At 33.7% G+C, this 22,305-nt stretch overlaps 1 protein-coding gene across 12 annotated transcripts in view; it reads left to right on the top strand.

The window, feature by feature from the left end:
* Window positions 1–22,305, top strand: part of SOX6 (SRY-box transcription factor 6) — a 686,491-nt gene that overhangs the window by 168,575 nt on the left and 495,611 nt on the right. For 10 of the 12 annotated variants that reach the window (XM_082747252.1, XM_082747265.1, XM_082747253.1 and 7 more), the window contains exon 2: window positions 15,062–15,133. The exons of the other annotated variants lie outside the window; for them this stretch is intronic. The gene's annotated coding sequence lies outside the window, so the exon portion shown is untranslated. The remainder of the gene's footprint in view (window positions 1–15,061; window positions 15,134–22,305) is intronic. 12 annotated transcript variants of the gene reach the window in all.

The following is a 22,305-nucleotide window of genomic DNA, read 5'->3' as shown; positions in this document are numbered from 1 at the left end:
CATTATACTCTATTTTGTGGTTGTACACTACCTATTCTAATATTGATGAACATTTGGTTGTTTCTGACTTACTTCAGTGAACATTTTTTTACATATGCCTTTGACCCACTTGTCCAGTAATTTATTTAGGATAAATAGAAATATAATTTTTGTATCAAAAGACATGTACATTAAATATTTGGGTATATTAGAAAGGGCATTTAAAAACTTTTTTTTACTTACATTTTTATCCAGTTATTTTAAGTTTTTTTCTACAAATGATATAGCAAATGCAGAATTGTGAAATTGCCCTGCAGAAAGCTGATGCTATATTACATTTTGATCAGTGAATGGGAGTGCCCAATTCCTCATGCTTATAAACATTGAATATTAACAATATTTTAAGTTTTTGCTAAAATGTTATTTTGTATTGAGATATTAATTATATTACATAGCATTTAAAAATTGTGATATTGAATATATTTTTTAGCTTATTTGCTGTTTCCATTTTCTCATTTGTAAATATTCCACTTATTTTTGTGGCCTATCTTACTATTTTTTTATTGATTTAGGAGCTTTGGAGACTCCCTTTTGTTATACCATACCAAAAGTATACTTGTTTCAATTTGCGGTTTTTATTTTAACTTTGTTAATAGTCTTTTGTTAATACAGACTCTTAATCTCACAAAACAAACTGAGGGTTGCTGGGGGGAGGGGGGTTGGGAGAAGGGGGGTGGGGTTATGGACATTGGAGAGGGTGTGTGCTTTGGTGGGTGCTGGTGAAGTGTGTAAACCTGGTGATTCACAGACCTGTACCCCTGGGGATAAAAATATATGTTTATAAAAAATAAAAAATTAAAAAAAAAAGGAAGCCCTTTTAGCATCAGGACCAATAGGTTTTCAAAGGCCTAGGTTCTGAAATGTAAAGGAATGCTGTTTAAAGTAAAAAGGACAGTGCACTAGTTTTGAAACCAGAGATTGTGAATTTGAGTGCAAATCCTGCCAGATTACTACCTTTGTGAATATCTAATCCCACTGAGTTTCAGTTTTTTCATTTATAAAATGAGGATAGTAATCCCATCAGAAAGTAATTATGAGGATTTAATGGGAAAATAAATATCAATCGAACAATGGTTGGCCTATAGAGTTTGCTTCATAATGCCTGGTCGTCTTTTTTTATTGTGGATCCTGCAGAAACAAGGTTGATGGGAATAAAATTTAGGGTTGGAGTTTGAGTCTTGGAGAGTTCTGTGAATTTATTTCATCTCTGCACATTAAAAAAGGCAGTGGTTTTTGTCCCAGTGCTAGCATGAGAACACTAATGTAAGAAAATTAGAATTATGTAGTGTGTAGCAGGGTATTTTCCCTATGTACACAGACACACACACACACACACACACACACAGAGTTCTAGCAGTCTCATCATGGATCTCAGAAAAAGAAAGGGAAATTAGGAAAATCCCAGGACAAGAAGATACAGAAATTGATAATTAATTGGAATGGGGGGAGATGGGAAAGTGCTGGCATCAGAGAAATGTATTTAAAAATCCAGTGATTTACCCCATTTCCATTTTGTAAAGTGCTTTTTATCAGATGAGTTAAGTAGGATCTTAACTATCCCTTTCTACAGATGGAAGTAACAGGAGACATTTATGTTTCTCATAGAATGAACATAAGTCTAGTGATTGGAAACTCTGACTGAAAATGAAAGCTCTGTTGTCAATTTGTCATATGGTCCTAAGTCAGTTATATGTCCATTTCCTTGTCTGTAAACTTGGGTGCATCTCATTCTGGTATCTCTAATTTTTTTTTTTTTTCATTTAGGGAAAGAGGTAATAATATCTGATAGATGCCAGGTGGGATCTTGTATGGGTTTTATAGTGAAATGTTCAAATTGTTAGGGAAAATAGGCAGCAAAAGGATAAGGGTCTTTCTACATGATTCTCTCCATTTGTTTCTGTGGTTTTGAGCAAAAGACTTAGTAAGATCTGGGAAGGACTAAGCTATAATGTGTGACTGAGCTCTCCATGGGTATGCAATGTTTAGTTATTGAGTTTAATGATGGGTTAGGATTGCCAAGGGCACAGCTCTCAGGTCATTTATTCCTGAGACATCCTTCTTTAAAATGCGGGTGGTTATATTAGCTACCATGTCATTGGTGTTAAGTTGTGACTTGGGCATAGTTCAAGGAAAAAGCAAAAATAGGAATACATTTATAGAAGACCTTTCTATTGAACATGTTCATATCCCTAATCTTTGCTAAAACTTTGGAAGCTAGATAGTAGTATCTCCATTTCGTATGCATATTCTTTATTTATTTATATATTTTTAAAGGATTAAAAAAAAAAGATGTTATTTTTAAGTAATGTTTGTACCCAGTGTGGGGCTTGTACTCACAACCCTGAGATCAAGAGTCACATGCTTCACCAACTGAGCCAGCCAGGCCCCCCTCCTGTGTGTATTCTTTATTTCAGAAAAGGAGATTGTATAGCTTTATATTCCATTTTCTTCACCTAACAAATCTCACACAAAATTATTTGTCTCCTTTACTAGACTTCGAACTTCTTGAAGTTACCAACTCTATTCATTTTTGTTTTTTTTGGTACTTAACATAGTGTGTGGTGCAGAGGGAACAGTAAATGATGAATAAATATGAATTAGTACTAGAATCAGTATTCTTAATTAGCCGTAGTCACCAGATCTTTATTTTCTGCTTCTTTTAGCATCTCTCCCCATTTCAATTTCTATAATGAACTGAACAATGCCTAAAAAAATACAAAATGCTGTATACATGATATGTAGCAAGTTAAGACCATATTGACTCTGAATTCACATAAATTGTTCCGGTCTGAATCCAGTTGATAACGCAGTCGATATTTTTATAATCTTATCCTAAGTACATATTTGCACAACAGGCGGTGTCAACTCATCTAAGTAACTTGGTATTATTTTGCCTTAAATTATGATACCTTAAATTATAGAGCTCTATTACTGAAGTCATTATTTATGGTTAAGAGGGAGTGGTACTGAGAGTGGTAACAAGAAGAGTTTTTTAATGAGTATCAAAATGGATCCTATCTTTAGATGTCTTTAAATTTATCTTGATTTAACTACCTAGAAATTGCAAAGAACAGTCCTTCCTCCTTTGTCTATTAGTTTACTGCACAGAAAATAGTGGGCTGATTTTTAAAAAAAATGTATGGGCTTTAAATTAGTACTTTTTAGAAGCTTTTGTTAAATGATTGCTTTTAAAATGTTCTGACACTTTATTTTGTGAGCAGGACTCTGGAGAGAAAACTCAGTGGGGATGGAATCCTTTCCTTTTTCTGGGTATGATAATGCACTGCAAATGTTGAGACTATTCTAACTATAATATTTATCTTACAATGAATCCAAATTGTCAGTTGCTGGAGATCTGGAATTGGGCTTTATTGTTCTTTATCCCTAGAGGTTCCAATTCATGTTATGCATCCTGTGCGCTCTCAGAAGTGTTAATTGAATTGCTGGAGAATTGCTTGTATCATTCTCAAATTAAGAAAAAAAAATACAACTTCCTGCAATAACTAAGACTTAATTTTTAAGTTAAATTTCAGTATCTAGCATCTATTCCTCCTTACATTTAAGAAAATATTTTACTTTATTTTTAAAAAAGATTTTATTTATTTATTTGGAAGAGAGAGTAAGTGACAGAACATGACCAGGGGGAGGGAGAGAAACAGACTTTCTTGCTGAGCAATGAGCCTGATGTGGGACTCGATCCCATGACCCTGGGATCATGACCTGAGCTGAAGGCAGTCGCCTAACCTACTGACTGACCCACTCAGGTGCCCCCCAAATTTTTATTTTTTAAAAACAAGAATTCCAAAATTATTGAGAATCTTTTTCATAAGATAAAACATTTTATAGAGTTACTAGATTTTTGCTTATGCACAAAAGCTTTTGTGAGCTTACCCACATTTAACACAATTGCTCTTTAGTCCAGCAGTTACTAAATTTTAATGTGCATAGGAATTACCTGGGGGCTATGCTTATAATAGATTCCTAGGCCATACTCTCAGAATTTCAGAACCAATAGCTTAAGGTGGGACCCAACAGTCTTTTTTAAAAAATTAATTTTAATAAGCATCCCAGGAGGTTCTGATATAAGGAGTCTGAGGATTATTGTTTGATAATCACTTTTTTCTCCAGTCCTACTCACACAAGTCTTTCTCTGATTTCTGTTATTAAACTAATACTATGTATGTCTGAAACTAGGTAGGCCACAAGAAAAAAAAGATATATTAAAAGACACAATAATATGTGTTATTTCCAAGAAGGATATTTTGCTAAGAAAAGCATTGGATGTGAAAGAAGACATGAGAGAGAATAAGTTTATTGAGTGAAAATTCTAAAATATATTCTGAATGTCTTTTTAGCCCACTGCTAATTTTCTGTTTGATTCTGATCAAGTGACCCTGCTGCCTTATGTTGTGTTTATGAACTTTTTTATAGTCAAGGCCTCAAAATTCAAGAGTTTTGGGGATTAAGTTATTAGTGATTCTATAAATAGGTTTTAGAAGTTTGTGGTCTATATTTTTGTCTTGGTTCACAGCAGTAAGCTGCTTTTGTAAAGGATAAGACATGTTCTCTTCTTCTAAATAATCTCATTCATTTTTCATGTAGACACAATTTTTTTTTTAAAGATTTTATTTATTTATTTGACAGAGAGAAATCACAAGTAGATGGAGAGGCAGGCAGAGAGAGAGAGAGAGAGGGAAGCAGGCTCCCTGCTGAGCAGAGAGCCCGATGCGGGACTCGATCCCAGGACCCTGAGATCATGACCTGAGCCGAAGGCAGCGGCTTAACCCACTGAGCCACCCAGGCGCCCCATGTAGACACAATTTTATACTGACTATCCTTGTTCACAGATAGATCTTCTTGAACTGTTATTTCAGGAGATCAGTAAGTGTTGGCAGTTGTGAAAACATGTCAAACTTAGGCAATTTTACCTCTCATTTTCTATTATGCTGCAACATGTTGGTAGAGGTGAACTAGTGGGCCTAGAAAACGCAACATTAATTTCTCTTTTTCTGACCCAGAAATACCTTGCTCTAACCATCTACAATGTGTTAAAGACGGCCTAAGAAATGTTACATTAAAGTGTAAGCATATACTTCCAGTGGATGTGGATGAAATATAAAATTGTAAAATCTTCGAGTGGTAGGAACTTTTAGAGGAGAACTGGCACAGTAGTTCTTGAATACCATCTACAGGTAGGCTGGCTTTAACAATCACCTGTGGAGCTTTTAAAAAGTGGAAACTCTAGGCCTAGTCAAGGAGATTCTCATTTAGTAAGTCTGTAGCAGGGCCCAGAAGTTCAAACTTTCTAAAAGCTTTCTAGGTGATTATAATCAGCTAAGTCTCATTGTAGGAATTCTTTCTCCAGTATCCCTGGCAAAGGGTCACCCAGCTTTCACTTGGACAACTCCAGCAACAGATCTCTATTTTGGGAGGGAACTTATTCCATTGCTTTTCTTTTACATTTTTTTTTTTGTTGTTGTTTAATTTTAAATTTAAATTCTAGTTGACATATAGTATAATATTTGTTTCAGGAGTAGAATTTAGTGATTCATCATGTAACACCCAGTGCTCATCACAAGCACCCTCCTTAATACCCATCATCTATTTAACCCATCCTCCTTCAGCAACCCTTACTTTGTTCTAGTTAAGAGTCTGTATTACTGTTTGCCTCTCTTTTTTCCTCCTGTGTTCATCTGTTTCATCTCTTAAAGTCCACATTTGAATGAAATCATATGGGATTTGTCTATGACTGACTTATTTCACTTAGCATACTGTACTCTGGCTCCAACATGTCATTACAAATGGCAAGATTTCATTCTTTTCAGTGGCTAAGTAATATTCCTATATATAGGAATATATTATATATTATGTTACATTATATTATATATATATCTCATCTCTTTTTTATCCACTCATCAGTTGATATTATATATATATATACGTAATTATATATATATATGTAATATCACCTCTTCTTTATCCCTTCATCAGTTGATAAATATTTGGGATCTTTCCATAATTTGACTATTGTTGATAATGCTTTTATAAACACCAAGGTGCTTGTGTCCCATTAAATCAGTATTTTTGTATCCTTTGGGTAAATACCTAGTAATGTAATTGTTGGGTCATAGGGTAGTTCTATTTTTAACTTTTCAAGGAACTTCCATTTTCCAGAGTGGCTGTACCAGTTTGCATTCCCACCAAGACTATAAAAGAATTCCCCTTTCTCTGCATCCTCACCAAAATCTCTTGTTTCCTGTGTTGCTAATTTTAGCCATTCGAACAGGTGTGTGGTGGTGTCTCGTTGTTTTGATTTGTATTTCCTTGTCGATGAGTGACACTGAGCATCTTTTCATGTGTCTGTTGGCCGTCTGATGTTTTTTTTGGAAAGATGTCCATTCATGTCTTCTGTCCATTTTTTTTTAAATTAATTAATTAATTTATTTAACACAGAGAGAGAGAGATCACAAGCAGGCAGAGAAACAGGCAGAGAGAGGGGGAAGCAGGCTCCCTGCTGAGCAGAGAGCCCAAGGCGGGGCTCAATCGCAGGACAAATGACCTGACCTGAAGGTGGAGGCTTTAACCCACTGAGCCACCCAGGCGCCCCTCTTCTGTCCATTTTTTAACTGGATTATTTGTTTTTTGGATGTTGAGTTTGATATTCTTTATAGATTTTTGGATACTAACTCTTTATCAGATAACCCATTTGCAAATATCTTCTCTCATTTTGAAGATTGCCTTTTAGTTTCGATTGTTTCCTTCACTATGCAGAAGCTTTTTGTGATGAAATCCCAGTAGTTCATTTTTGCTTTTGTCCCTTGCCTCCAGAGACATGGCTAGTAAGAAGCTATGACAGATGCCAAAGAAGTTGCTCCCTGTGTTCTCCACTAGAATTTGGATGGTTTCCTGTCTCGGATTTAGGTCTTTCATCCATTTTGAATTTATTTTTGTGAATGGTATAAGAAAGTAGTCCAGTTTCATTCTTCTGTATGTTGCTGTCCAGTTTCCCAGCACCATTGCTTCTAAAGATTTGTCTGGACTGAGCTAAAATCTATCACATTTTAATTCTCTCCCACTAGTATTGTTTTTTCTTTTGGAAAGAAGACAGATATACTAACTTATAATCAGCACTTACCATATTACATGTGCTGTGCTAGCTACACCTCTTTGTTGGCTTGAAAATATTAAACTAGATACAATGGAATATTATTCAGCCATCAGAAAGGATGAATACCCCAGCATGGATGGGACTGGAGGGGATTATGCTAAGTGAAATAAGCCAAGCAGAGGGGCACCTGGGTGGCTCAGTGGGTTAAGCCGCTGCCTTCGGCTCGGGTCATGATCTCAGGATCCTGGGATCGAGTCCCACATTGGGCTCTCTGATCAGCAGGGAGCCTGCTTCCCTCTCTCTCTCTCTGCCTGCTTCTCCATCTACTTGTGATTTCTCTCTGTCAAATAAATAAATAAAATCTTAAAAAAAAAAAGAAAGAAGCCAAGCAGAGAAATACAATTATCATGTGATTTCACTCATATGTGGAACACAAGTAAAAGCATGGGGGACCATAGGGAAAGGGAGGAAAATGTGGAGGGGGAGAAATCCCCAAGAGAGAAACAAACCATGAGAGACTGTGGACCCTGGGAAACAAACTGAGGGCTTCAGAAGGGAGAGGGTAGGAGTAGTAGGTAGCAGAGTGCTGGGTATTAAGGAGGGCATGTGCCGTGATGTGCACTGGACGTTATATATAACTAATGAATCATTGACTACATCAAAAACTACTGAACATAATAAAAAAAATGTTGTAGGTAAGCAGGAAAAATTACCCATCTTGTTAATTCTTGATCCTCGAGTATAGTTTCTAATACTTTGTGATGAAATGGAAAGTATACATTTCTTGAGGAAGGTCACATGTGTGATTGAGTTACAAGCTGAACCTCATTTTTATTTGAACCTCATTTTTTACTTGAAAGAATGGCCAAAACACACATGTGGTTATTCAGATAGCTGCTTGGCACACATAGTCTCAAAAATAAGCAAAGTGAACCCATTGGCCTTTTTAAGAAAAGGAACTGGCATTGCTGTCAATAGTAAAGTTTGAGCTTTCAAGAGAAAATTAATAGTTTGGAAAACTTGTATCCACCATCATGAACTTGATGACTTCCCAATAGTTAAAATCTTTTCCGATAAGATTGTTGATGATGTTAACAAATGTGATTTTTAAAAAAGTTGAATAATGAAATATGTCAATGTTTTGAAAATCTGCACAACTCATTAAACTGATATTTTCCAAATGAACCAATGCATGATGCTACAAAATCATGCAGGGGTAAAAGATGCATTTAATAAAGATCAGTGGGTTATAGAAGTAACAGAATACAAAAAATTCATTTTTCAAATTTCATATTGTAATTCAATTCTGAGAAACTATTACTTGTCAAATCTGATGTAAAAAAAGAAGAGCTGCAATTATCTGGAAAGGTGATTGAAACACTCTTCCTCTTTCCAACTTTTATCTATGTGAATATAGATATTTTCTGCATACTTCCACCAGACCATCATATCACAATGGACTGAATGCAGTAGTACCTATGAGAATCCAGCTGTCTTTATTAAACCAGGCATTTTAAGAGATTTGCAGAAATACAAAACAATGCCAGTCTTCTAATTTTTTTTGTTTTGGCAAATATGCTTATATTTTAAAAGTATGTTATTTTTGTTACTTATGAAATAGGCTCATCATCAAATGATTGTTATTTAATAATTTATATTATTTTAAAATTATTTCATTTTAACTAATTTCCCCCTCAGATTTAGTTTCTAATATAATAAATATAGATAAATGTGACCAGAGACCTTCGGGATTTTCAATAATTTTTAGAAATGTAAAAGAGTCTTAGACCAAAAGAGTTTGAGAACCACTGTTTGAGAACCACTGGAATAGACGGTCTCTGAAGTTCATTCCAATTAACAATTTTTAGAACATGCAACCATTCTAATGTAACATGGTTCCTGTGACATTTCTTAGCCATTCTCCTTGGAATGCTTGTCAATGTCCCTTCTAAATTGTGGCTCTCAATACTGAAGATGTAGGTTGAGTGACATAGAATACATGAATAGGCTACTAGAAGTAGCCTTTAATAATAACTATCCTTGGAGATCTTTAAGAAAAGAGGAAATTCCTGTTTCTTTGAGGAAATAAGTTCTTGTTCCAGGAAAGCAGACTGTTGAACTAGGTAGCATTTTAAATTGTCCTCCTTGAAACTTCAGAAATACTTTTATTTTTGCCTTAGTTATAAATGTCAGTAACTAAACCCTCATTTTCCATTCACTATTGTGATGTTCTTGATTAGCATTTGCATTGAAAAAATTGGGCATTAGCTTGGTATCAGTTCCTTTGAAAGATGACTTTTACATTTCACTTTTATAGTTAATTCAAATTCTACATAATTTAGTATAAGTATTAAGAAAAAAAGGAAGGAAGAAATATGGAGTTCAAGAAAATTAGCTTTAGCCTACAAATGCTATCTATAAACAGCTAAAGTGATAATAGTAGTAAAGAAGGTTTTAAATTTTTAAAAATTGAGCCAGTTTAGGGGAGAATAGCAGTTGTAATGAAAACTAAAATCTCCAGGAAAACATTCATATTGGCAAATATATATGGATATTTTTTAATTGCCTCCCTAATATTTATTTCTTTAAAATTATGTATGTATTTATGTATGTATGTATGTATTTAATGAGAAAGATAGGGACTGTGCATGCTCGAGCAGGGGCCTATGGGCAGAAGGAGAAGGAGATGCAGATTTCCTACTGAGCAGGGAGCCCAACCTGGGACTGTATCCCAGGACCCTGAGACTATGACCTGCGTTGAAAGCATATGCTTAACTGACTGAGCCGCCAGACATGCCTCACTAATTTTTATTTTGTTGTATAAAACACCAGGCATTGATATCTTTTCAAGTCTGTTGAGAAAATAAATGCTTTAAAGGGAGTTGTTTTAATTCAATATCTCATTATGTATGACATTATTAAGTCAATGATTCCATATGTTAAAAAATTTTTAATCTTTGACGTGAGTTTTAAACATGCAATAGTTTTAATTTAAAGTAAAGGTGAACAAATTTTGTTACACGTGTTTTTGGAAGCACTTCTGTAGTTCAAAAAAAAAAAAAAAAAACACCTCAGAATCATTGACTCTCAGAGTTGGAAGGTCGTTTAATACAACCATCCATTTGATGCTTGAAACTTTTTGCTAAATCAAATAATAATAATAATAATTTTAAAAGGATGGGGATAAAAAAAGAAATGGGTGTGGCTTAGAGACAGCTTTAAGCAAGATTTAAAAAATCTAGTTTGAAAGCTTTTAAAGTATAATTATACAGGGAGGTGGCAGTGTTTTTATTTGCTGTTTACTTTTGATCTATTACCTATTTTTGGTAGAGTGAGACATGCTTTTGTAAAAATGTTTATGGTTTCTTGACTTGATGTCAAAGAACTTGTTTGAAGTTGCCTTGTAATTCAGAGGTTTTTCTTTTTGTAACTAGTATTAGTGTTTGGCTTTGGCTGCTGAATAATAGCAAGTTAGTCTGGATTTGGGTGACTACTTTTGAATAGATAATACACTGAATTTTAGAAATAGCTTTATTGTTTATGGACAAATTAGACACGTTAAGTATAAATAAAGCTAAATAACACCAACTTATAAGAATAAGACAGTAAAAATAAGCTTATCTCTCACTCAATATTAACATTTTTGCTAAACTGAATGTTACTTTGTGAAACTTGTATGTGCACGCGTGTGTGCATGTACACATATTTGATTTTCTATAATTTGCTGGGTTATTATACATGTATTTTTAAAATTCAATAAGATATTTTGGTGATCTTTTTATATCAATAAATATGTATTTTTATCAGAATATTTAATGATTATAGAGTAGTATTATATGTATGTATCATAATTTACTTATTCATTTAGTGGGTTATTTCCAATTTTTGGCTGTTATAAAAATGTTATAATGAACACACATATTATATATATCCAGATCTTTTATATATATATATCACATGTATATGATATATATATACATTTTTTAATATTAAATTTTTTTTTCAGTGTTATTCAAGATTCATTGTTTATGCACAACATCCAGTGCTCCATGAAATACATGCCCTCCTTAATACCCACCACCAGGCTCACCCATCCTCGCACCACCCCCCCTCCAAAATCCTCAGTTAGTTCCTCAAAGACCACAGTATCTCATGGTTCATCTCCCCGTCCAATTTCCCCCAACTCCCTTCTCCTATATATATCTTTTAATATTTTTGTGATTAGTTGGTTCCTTAGGATAGTTTTTGGAAGTAGCATTGCAAATTCAAAGCATATTGACATTAAAAGTTTTAACACTTACTCTCAAATTAACATTCAGAAAAGTTGTACTCAGTTTATAATATCCTCAATGGTATATGAATTTTTTGGGGGGGAGGGGATGCCTGGGTGCTTCAGTTGGTTAAGCATCTCCCTTTGGCTCGGGTCTTGATCCCAGGGTCCTGGGATCGAGTCCCACTCCCACTCCCTGCTCAGAGAGAAGCCTGCTTCTCCTTCTGCCTGCTGCTATTTTATGAGCCTGTTACTATATTTCTTTTAATTATTTGTGGTTCCAAGTAATTATTTTTTAAAATTTTCTAATTCTGTGAAAAATATATAATAAAACATTTCCACAGCTTTAAAACTACTAACAAAAATGTGCCTAGCTTTGTAAAGAAAGAAAATTGAAGAAATGGAGTGAAAATTTTAAAAATAAAGAGACAGACAGCTTGTGCTGTTTCTCTCTGACAAATAAATGAATAAAATCTCAAAAAAAATTAAAAAAAAAGAAAGTGGTTTTTTTCCCCCAAACCCTCACTAATACTAGTTTTTGTCCAGTTTGTAAAATATTTTGCCAGTATATTAGGTGAAAATATTTATATTTCTTTGATTATTAGTGGGTTATATACATTTTTGTGTTATTGGATTTTACATTTCTTCATTTGTACATTTCTTCTTTGTATTCTTTTTAATATATTGAAGTGCTTATAACAATGCACTTTTTATTTAATAAATGAAGGATGTACAAAAATTTGACAGAGAATATGAACCGTGTCACCACCATGGTCAGATACAGTAGTCTGTGGTTGAATTATTGATAGTTTTAAGAATCCTTGAGGGGAAAGACCATGACCTTAAAAAAAAAAGTTTATCTATCTATCGGATATAATTTACATATAACATTATATTAGTTTTAGGTTTACAACATAATGATTTTACTTATTAAAAAATGTTCATGTTCATATTGTCTGATACAGTCTCATCCATGGTCATCATTTGCAAAATGAAAGAATGAACACAAAGTATAATGGGACAATCCATGGTGTTTGGGTGTTCTGAGGATTCATTTTCCTAAACAGATTGTGATTTTCTAGAACACATTTGCTCTGGTAGTTCCTTCTCTATCTTGTTAGGTTTGGGCTGCCCTCAAGACAAAGCATTCACTTTTATTTTGGAAATGACCTAAGCTGTTCTCATTCTTAAAGAAGTAACTTACTTCAAATTGTGTATTGATTCTTGTGAGTTAATTCTTAACTCTTTTCCCATCATAAAATGTTACCTATTTATTTCTAAATTGTCTGCAGGAGGAAATATGCATTAAGGTTTTCTTTTTTATAGCAATGAACTGTGTGATTTTAGAAGCTTCTGCTTTTTACATTGTTTGCTCCGAAGTGCACCAATAGAGTAAAGCAGTTGATAATGAGATTCAGAGTTGCTTTTAACATATGTAGTAAGACTACATTGATATGACAAATGAGATTTATTGACTTCATATTGATTTATATTAGAATATTATTTGCCTTGAATGTCTAGAATCTGCTTTGTTCCAATTTAAAATATTTCCAGAGTTAGAGATCTTAATTTCTAAAGAGTCCAATGACTGAAAAATTGAGATACATGTCAGCAACAATATTTTTTGGATGCATGGGGCGCCTGGGTGGCTCAGTGGGTTAAGCCTCTGCCTTCGGCTCAGGTCATGATCTCAGGGTCCTGGGATCGAGCCCCGCATCGGGCTCTCTGCTCAGCAGGGAGCCTGCTTCCCTCTCTCTCTCTCTCTCTCTCTCTCTCTCTCTGCCTGCCTCTCTGCCTACTTGTGATCACTCTCTGTCAAATAAATAAATAAAATCTTTAAAATATTTTTTGGATGCATTTTATTTTATCCCCCATCATTTAAATGCAAATGAAAGAATGGGCTATATTGTCTATTTTGCTTAATTCCAATTCATGCCTTCAAAGGAATAGTTGCCAGAAAGACAAGGTGTGATTATTTTTATAATATGTAAGTATTGGATTCTCCCAGAGTTTGTGCTTTTGGATAAACAGTATTTTGCTATAGATTTATTTTGTGGATAACTTCATATTATAATTTACAACTCAGGGCAGGATAAAATGTAAGAATAGCTTATATCAGAACAAGTATTCTTTGCTGGATTTCAGTAGTACACAGTGTGTGTCCACATAGTGTTATGTGGTGTTCCAGATAAAATTGTTCTCCTGGATCTGAAAACAACAGAAAGCTGTGAGAAAGGAAATGGTGCTATGCCAAAAATAAATTCAGAGCTACCTTGCCTGGCCAGACCCTTCTGTACTTGTATCCATGGAAGCAGGCATCATAGAATTATTGGAAACTGTTGAAACTGGAGTGAAGAAGGCCTGAGGAACCATTTACAAAGAGAAGGAAGTCTAGTGAAGAAACCTGATAGGTGTATTAAGCATCAATACATAAAACTGTCTAAATGCCCAGGACTTTATTATCTATCATTTCTGACTGGAAAATAGAATAAATTATCTGGGCTAAGTAGGCGAAAGCATATTATAAAAGCTGGAGAAAGGCTAAGTTAGATATTTATTTCATATCTCAACTTCAGATGCCTAGTTCATTATAGCCATTTGCACTATAAATATAACGTTGGAAATAGTGTTTCCTAGAAATGATGTTGATTAAGATTCATTTTTTTCCAGAATGTATTTTGCTTAAATCCAGTCAGCTAACTATACAGGTTAGTTAACTAACCTAGATGTTTACTAGCTATATTTAAAAAATATGAATTGAGTAAAACTAATCTCTAAGTTTAGGAAAGTTTCTGACCTAAATTAGGAACTCAAGCTCCATTATTATTTTAAGTTGAACACTACTCATAGCCATTCTCACATTTTGGAAAGAATATGGCCTTTGCAACAAAGTTTCTTTGTTTTCATGGAACTAAAAATGTGCTGTATTTAGACCAAACAATAAAAATAAACTACCTTCTAATGCATGGGGGTTCTGGAGAGAGGAAACCATAGATATTTAGAGGCACAAAGTGACTCATTGTGCTAGTTAAAACTTTTTACAAGGCTAGCTCTGTGTGTTTGAGTTGCATCTGTTACCTCTTCAGCCAGAACTAAAGTGTGTGCAAGCAAAAGAATTTTGGATTGACTTGTGCTTTATAGAGAATGCATTGCATATAGACTAAGTATCTAAATGTGTTCCCTACCTTCAACAGAACAAAAAGTGCATCTTTTCATTTTTATTCTACCAATAAGATATTCCTGTTGGGCACATCCAAGGTATTTTCTGTGAAGTACATTCATTTTAACTTGCAGACATAAGTTAAACATGTTTTTCAAATGTAACTTGTAAGCCTCTATTCCCTCAAAAATTTTTTTCTCCCTTTTGTTTTTACTTATTGATACTTTAGACACCTACTTTATGATTGACTTTTTCTTTTTTTAAAGCCATAGTGGACAGAGGTATGGTATTCCTAGAGGTAGGACAATGGAATAGTGTCTCTTTTGGTATTATTATCTTGGAAAAAGTTGTTAGAGTAGATGGGGACAACTGCCCGAATTAAGACTAGTGTAATTTGTAGACAGAATGTATATACTCCTTTAATAGAACATATAAGTGCAATTTACTTATATTTTTAAATTTCATTTTCTGTCTAAACTTTCAGGTCACTTTCATGAATTCAAAGGCAATTTACCAGTGATTTCTGGGTGCTGGGGCTGATTTTTTATCCATATTTGTAAGTATTGGTTTATTTATTACTTTTCTCATTGCATAATGAAACAGTAATGGTTTATAAATAAGAACTCAATTCTTTTGCGTGAGAATTTTTATTATTTTTTCTGTTACTTTAAGTGTTACTAGGTTTTTGCAAGTGTTTTCTTAAGAGGACTATAGAAAATAGTACCAGCTGGTGAAAAAAAAATCCCAGTTTATTGTGATTTTCAGTGAAATAACACAACGGCACCTGTTACAATAAGCTGGAAGAAAAAATATCTTACTTTTTGAAGATGGGGCTCAATTATAGGAATGAATTACCTTAAAGGGGCTAGTCTATATACACATGAATAATTTACCCTGGTAACTTCTTACAGTCTTCTGGTTGTCTGGACTTGAAAAGTACTGTGACTGTGCACATAGAAAAGACGTGAGATGATACAGAATTCAAAGAGCTGTCAGCACATGAGGAGATTATTGAATGTATAATGTGTATCCAAATAGGGGTATTCCTGCTTTCTTCACTATCCCCAAAACACTATTAAGTTTCAAATGATATTTGGAATAACAAAGATAGCTTTTTCTCAGAAAAGAAGTAATTTCAAGAAAAAAATGGAATGAACTTGATCAATTACAGTACTTTAAATTGATATATATTTATTATATAGAAGTAGTTTAGAGTATGAAGTGGGTATTAAAAATGTCTGCATATATATAAGAACATATTTAAGTAACTCGAGTTTAAAATATATTTATGTGTGTATATTGTTGGAATCTAAGGAGCTCATGTAATTTCATAGCAACAAAGAAGAAACTTGTCCTCTGTTAGTGTACTCCTACAAAGGAGTTTAAGAAGATAGACTTCCAGGAAAAGTATTTTAAAAAACCCAACATTATAAATTCGAGTTTAAGCTATTCGATATTTAAGCAGAGCACAGTGAATATTTATTTAAAACCAGCTTTATCTTTCTTTTAGTAGTAGCATTGATTGGAACAAGCATTTTGAATCAACTTAAAAATAGATCTGAAAGTTTAAAATTGTTTAATACATTTTGTATATATTTAATGCTTTATGAATGAGTACATTATTTTTTTTATTTTTTTGAGTACATTATTTTTATGGAACTATCAATTCACACTTTATTATTTGAAGACTTAATTCTTATGTAAAACACAAAATATTTAACTGCATAGCTCCTTTGGATTAAATATAAGCTTTTAATTTGTGCGAGGTCTCATAGTGACGACTAGGATGCAAAGAAGATGGTGATAGAAATGTAAAGTATCCTTGAAGGGCTCTCATGGAAAAGGGTACTTCCAAGGAGTTGAGCTTATCCTGTTAGAAATCTGAGTGAAAGGAAACAATTTTGAGTTGTTCAAATCTTATCTAGTTGCTTTGTCCTTTCTTTTACCTCCTTTCTCTCTTCTTTCCTATCATTCAGTCATTTCCTTTAGTAAGTTTTTAGGATGACTACATTTTAAAAGTGACAAATACAAGATAATTATTGATAGTTCAACCAAGATGACTTTTAGTAAAATATTAAAATATAGTTTACATTTCTCATTACCCAAAGGCTCTCTTTTCTGATTTCTTTAGTCTTCCTCTGTGCTCCCTCTCTGCCAGACATACACAGGCTAGCTCTGAATGGATGTGGTTCCAATTAGCTGAGATTTTTCTAGCAATCTAACAGAGAGACTAAAATTAGAAGAAAGGATACTGTGGCTATAGTTTTCATATGGTTACTTCTGGAGTTCAACTTAAAAAAAAATCCTTTAGTCAGTTTTGTCTGCTTATATAAGCAGAAGTCATCTAATCATTTAGGCCCAAAGTAATTGTTTTTCAGTCTTGAGAATTTCCATGTTAGGTTAGGGCATGGACTTTGTTGCTCCTAAATTCAGTGGTCTCAAACTTTGTTAGGGCCATTTTCTAACTATGGAACCTTCTTATTAAAGGACTGTAGCAGGATACTATGACTAAGATAAGTCAGATAAAATTAACATGGCATCCAGAATGCTTGAGTTCCTATTCCTTTCAGTTATTGCAGAGACCATCCGCCACTTACACAGAATGCTGAGGTAATTAAAGCAATGGAAATATTTATTTAGTCTGCCTAAGAACAAGAAAATGGGATCAGTGACAATGGCTTCTTTTAGGAACTTTAATTTCCATCCTGGAACTGCTTATTTGCTACATGATCTAAAGCAGAAAGTTATACCTCATGGCCATGGGAAGGTTTCTTAGTAAGGTGTGCAAAAGCCAGTCTGTGAGATAAGGAAGGTAGGATATTGTTTTGCACATCCATAATGAATGGGCCACACCAAGGGTGTGTGAGAACTGACTAGAATCTAACCTACTCACATCAACTACCTGTGTCAGGAGAGGAAAACACTGTGAAGGAAAATCATCTTCTCAGAAGCTGAAAGCATCTTACTCTATTTTTTTTTTTTCTCTTTAAAGAAATAAAACTACCCTGTCTTTTTCAAAAGTAGGCATTGTTTAGGAAGACCTTGTTTTGCATGTTAATATCTCACATTTAATTTTTTATCTCTAATTTTAAAATAATTATATAATTCCAACCATTCAGTTTTACCTTGGCAATAAATTATTGGTTAAAAACAAAACAAAACAAAACCGAGGCAGATCATTAAATACCCTCCTTTTTCAGGTTATCCAGGCCTTTTAAATAATTTGATAATGAATTTACTTTTCTAAAATTCTGTCTCTGTTCATTGTCTTGAATGGCAACCTTTGCCCTGAAAAGATACAGAAATATTTTATTCTCTGGCACAAGAGGTGATTATTGCTTAACCCCATGCTTGAGGCCATAATCTTAATTTGATATAACAGTTGCTTTTACAGACACTAAATTGGCTGAGTTTTGTGAAAACTGTTAGGTGAATCAGTTATTCTTTTGCAGAGTAGTAGGACTCAAATATAGGGTTTCATGGTATAAATTCAGTGTTCTTTCCATAAAACCAAGCTGTTCTGTCACAGAGAATTTTAGCTCTCTTTTTTATTGTTGTTGTTGTTGTTTTTGATCACTATCTCAGTCTCCATTTGGTGGCTGTATAAATATTTTTGAAAAGTTGAGGTAGAGTAAGTCAGGGAGGAGATTGTAGAGTGCCTTCTACCAATTCTTGTCCTCATGTTCCTGGATCATTTGGTCCTCCCTGACATTTTCCTATCCCCCGTTCTAAAACTGCCACACGTCATGCTTCAGCTGAAATTTTTTGAATTGTGTAGATTTTCAGGAAACAAACAAAAAAATCACAAATTCATCTCTTGTGGTATTTTAAAATGGAAAGAAATCTGTTTCAAACTGCGCATAACCCAGACCAAAGCTCCCTCAGTGAGAATGCCTGTGATTTTCAGGACAAGTAGGTCTAAGTGCATTATCTTTAAAAAATATTATTCCAGGCTAATCTTGACATAGCGCAGGTAAATAAAAAAGATGAGCTGTGAAAATCCACAAATAGGGCTTGAATGCCATTTTCCATGACAACGGGAGCTGCCCCATGAAAGCATTAATGCTGGGAATGTAAGGAATTTAAAATTGTGCCTTCTCAGTTTTACAGTTGTGTGCTCATGTTAATTAGAGATATACTGACATTTGAAGTATCTACATTAATACACACAGCTACTGTACATTTGTGAACTGTGGCTAGAAATCTACTTTAATTGAAAGCAGTTCACTAATCTGAATGTGTATATCCATTACATTTTAAGCTTTTAAATTTTATATACTAGTGCCCTTAGATACTTGTTCTTTCTGCTCTCTTCACTTTCTATTTCTAATTTATTTATACCTGAAAGGACAGCCTGGCCTATTTTAATCTCCTCGTAGTGTTTTGGAGCAATATTGATGGAATTTTGAGGAAAAAAACATTTTTAATAGTGTCCTTTATTTGCTATAGTTTGAATCTCTTTCTAAATTGTTAGTTTTCTTGAAAACCTTTAAGATGGCCTGCTGCCGAAATAAGGTAGGATTTAGGTTTATGGAATTTGCTTCACTGGTTATATTTAAGCACTAAAAAGCTACTCTTCAAGTTGTGCTATGGTTTTAGCCAGAAAAGCCCGGTATTAGAGACCTTGATGGGATGAACAGTAAAGAGGCATTCTATTTTTCCTAATATAGTTAGATTTCACCCTTCCCTCTTGATGTGAAACCATGTATCTTAATTTTTGATTTGCAGATATGTTCACAATAGCTCAAAGACTTCTTGAGGTCATCTTTAGCCCTAGCATTTTTTGTGTTTGTCTCTCTTACAAAAAGGAAGATCTTACATGTATTTTTTGCAAGCTTGTAATTCTTAAGAATTTGCCTGTCAGGATTTTTAACCTAATTGTTTTGTGCTTGTTGTCTAATGAAACTCCCACACTTATTTTTTGGACCAATCCCTGAATATTACACAAGACCAGTTAGAAAGAAGCTTCCTTTTAGTAGAACCAGAACAAACTGCTCTAAAAAGTTTGTAATACTCTGGACTTGTTTCATTAAACCATTTTACTGGCACCATTAAACCACTGAGACCTGGGACCATTAAAACTTACTCAGTATTATTATTAGGATGATGGCCTATTTTACCCTTTATTACTTTTAGTCACTGTGCTAAGTTCCTCTGTTCTTTATTCTTTCATGTTGCTTACTCCATATTGTGCCATCACAGCACATTTGGTAATTCCAAGTTAATTGCTCAATTATCAGTGATAGTCATGAAGCACTTGAAACATGCGCAGTAGAAGATTTAAAGAAATTTCAAAATAAGTTGGTGTGTCATAATCTCAAATGTGAAACATGCCAATATCTGCAGGCATAAAAATACACTGCCTGAGCTAGGCATTTCAGGGAAGGCAAAAATCTACTCTTAAAATCAGGGCTTTTGTCTGGTAGTGAAGTGTTTCATCTTTGCTAATTTCAAACAACATGTCTAAATTTGATCTTGGTTTACTTTTCAACTCTAAAATTTTGGTCATGGTTATAAAAGAAAAGGGAAGGAAAACTATTGATTCTGTTTAAATGTTTTACCGGAACCTTATAATCATGATATTCACTGTTAACTGGAATTTGATGTAAGGTAGATCCATGTTGGATATCAATCAAAGAAACTGACTTACTAAAGATGCAAAGTGATCTCTTTATAATGTTTCTTGACTCATAAGGCAATCCTCTAATCAGAGGACAACATTACAGTGAAGGTAGTATGTTGATGTTTTATTTCTACCGGAAAAAAAACAAAACAAAACATGAAGACAATGACACTTTGGGGACTTAATCTGAATCTCATATAGTAATATTCTCAGATGCCTTCAAGATAACTTACACATTATGGCAAAATAATTATTGTAACTCTTTTGGCAACTAGGCAAACGATCATTAAATTTTGCATTAGTATTCAGTTTAGGGTTTTCTCTAAACTAATATAGCGCCAACAGCTCTTTTTTAGATGCTATTATGGTTCTTTCACATTTTTATAGTACTGTAGTAAAGCTGAATTTACTGGCTACATTTGAAGGTGGAGTAGAGCAGCACAAGAGTCAACATTAAAGTGATTCAGTGCCCGTTGGAGAGAAATTCTTCTTAACTTGAGATTGGAAACAATGTGGGGCTTGAGGGCAGTTTGCTAAGAGCAGCTAATAAATTTGAATATTTCCCCAAGAAGCTGTTCTCTGAACTTGTTTTTAACCAAGAAGATAGGCTTAATAGTCTTCCATATTCTTACATAACTTTCATTAATATTTAAAGGATATAAATGTATTTAGAGAAGTGGAAATAAAGTCATAATTTGAACAGGGTGGTGGTCTCAAATTAAGGACATGAGGGAGTGTCCTCATGTAGTAGTTAAGCACAGTTAGTCATTATTTTATCATATAATGATCTATAATTATAATGTATATGTAATATAAACTATATATATATATAATATAATGTCTACACTTCAGTTAATAGTTAAGCAATTGATTTACTCATGCACTTAGAAATAGTTTAGCAGCTATACAGTTTATAAAGATTGAATAATCAACAAAATCTAGTTCATTTTGTTGTATACTTTTTTCTACACATCACTCTCGACATATAGTCTTATCTGAAGTACATATTTCATGTCATCTTGGGAGTATGCATATAAATGCTTATCATTTCACTAAATTTTTGTCACCTCCAAACATAAAAATGTGAATTAAATATTACTAGTAAAGATAAAAATATTTTCTGCATTCTCTCCCTCTCTCTATTTTCCTCCCTCCCACCTTCCCCCAGCTCTCTCTCTAATATATATATGTGTGTGTGTGTGTGTGTGTGTGTGTGTGTGTGTGTGTGTATGCATATATAAAATCTACATATATCTTTTTGGAGTTTTTCAAAGATGAAAGCCAAATATAGTATAAAAAGATATATTTCCAAAGCATCCCCTTCCATAGATGACTGGCAAAAAAGACCGATCCTTAATGTTTAACCAATCAAAAAAGTTTGTCCACTTGGTATAACACTTATTATTATTATTATTTGCTTAGCACTAAGGGGTTGGCACAGTGATTACAAGAGAAGAAAAGATGGTCTCTAACCTAAGGGCTTAAAACTTGATATGTTGCTAGAGAGTTTTCTTTGGGTACAAACTGTCCTGGAGTAAGCTCTTTTTCTTTTCAGCTCATACAGTTTCATATAAACTTACGTGAATGAATTCATTAATAGAAACAGATTTTCTATTTTTATGTCAACTTTGGGCTGTAATACCTTTGGAACATACAAGCACAACAAAAAGGTATGTTTGACAGTTAATTATAATTTTTCCCTTTTTCACTCAGGCATAATAGATAATTAAGCAATAGCATTAATGAAATCTAAGTCTGCATCCCATAGCTGCCTACATTAGGTGGAATATAGGTTCTTTTTTTTTTTTTTTCTTAAAGCTATGGCAGGCTGATAAGCCCATGGCTTGATTTTAGATATTGCCACTGTGTTCTAAGTTTCATTTAACAAAGTGCAGAAGAAATACAGATATATATGTTAATATATACAGATACTATTCCTCCTATGAATATTATTTTTATTCCATGACTACATACATTAACATCACCAACTAGAATGGGCTGCTCTTGAGGTGAGATTGGTCATGCATAATTTGATATTTGATATAGCAGGAAGGACACACTAAATGAGTAGTTGACAGGTATAAGGGATGAAAACATTCTGGGCT

This window comes from Mustela nivalis (assembly GCF_964662115.1).
Source record: "Mustela nivalis genome assembly, chromosome: 9".
Lineage (NCBI taxonomy): Eukaryota > Metazoa > Chordata > Mammalia > Carnivora > Mustelidae > Mustela > Mustela nivalis.
This window is presented reverse-complemented; position numbering and strand designations above follow the sequence as displayed.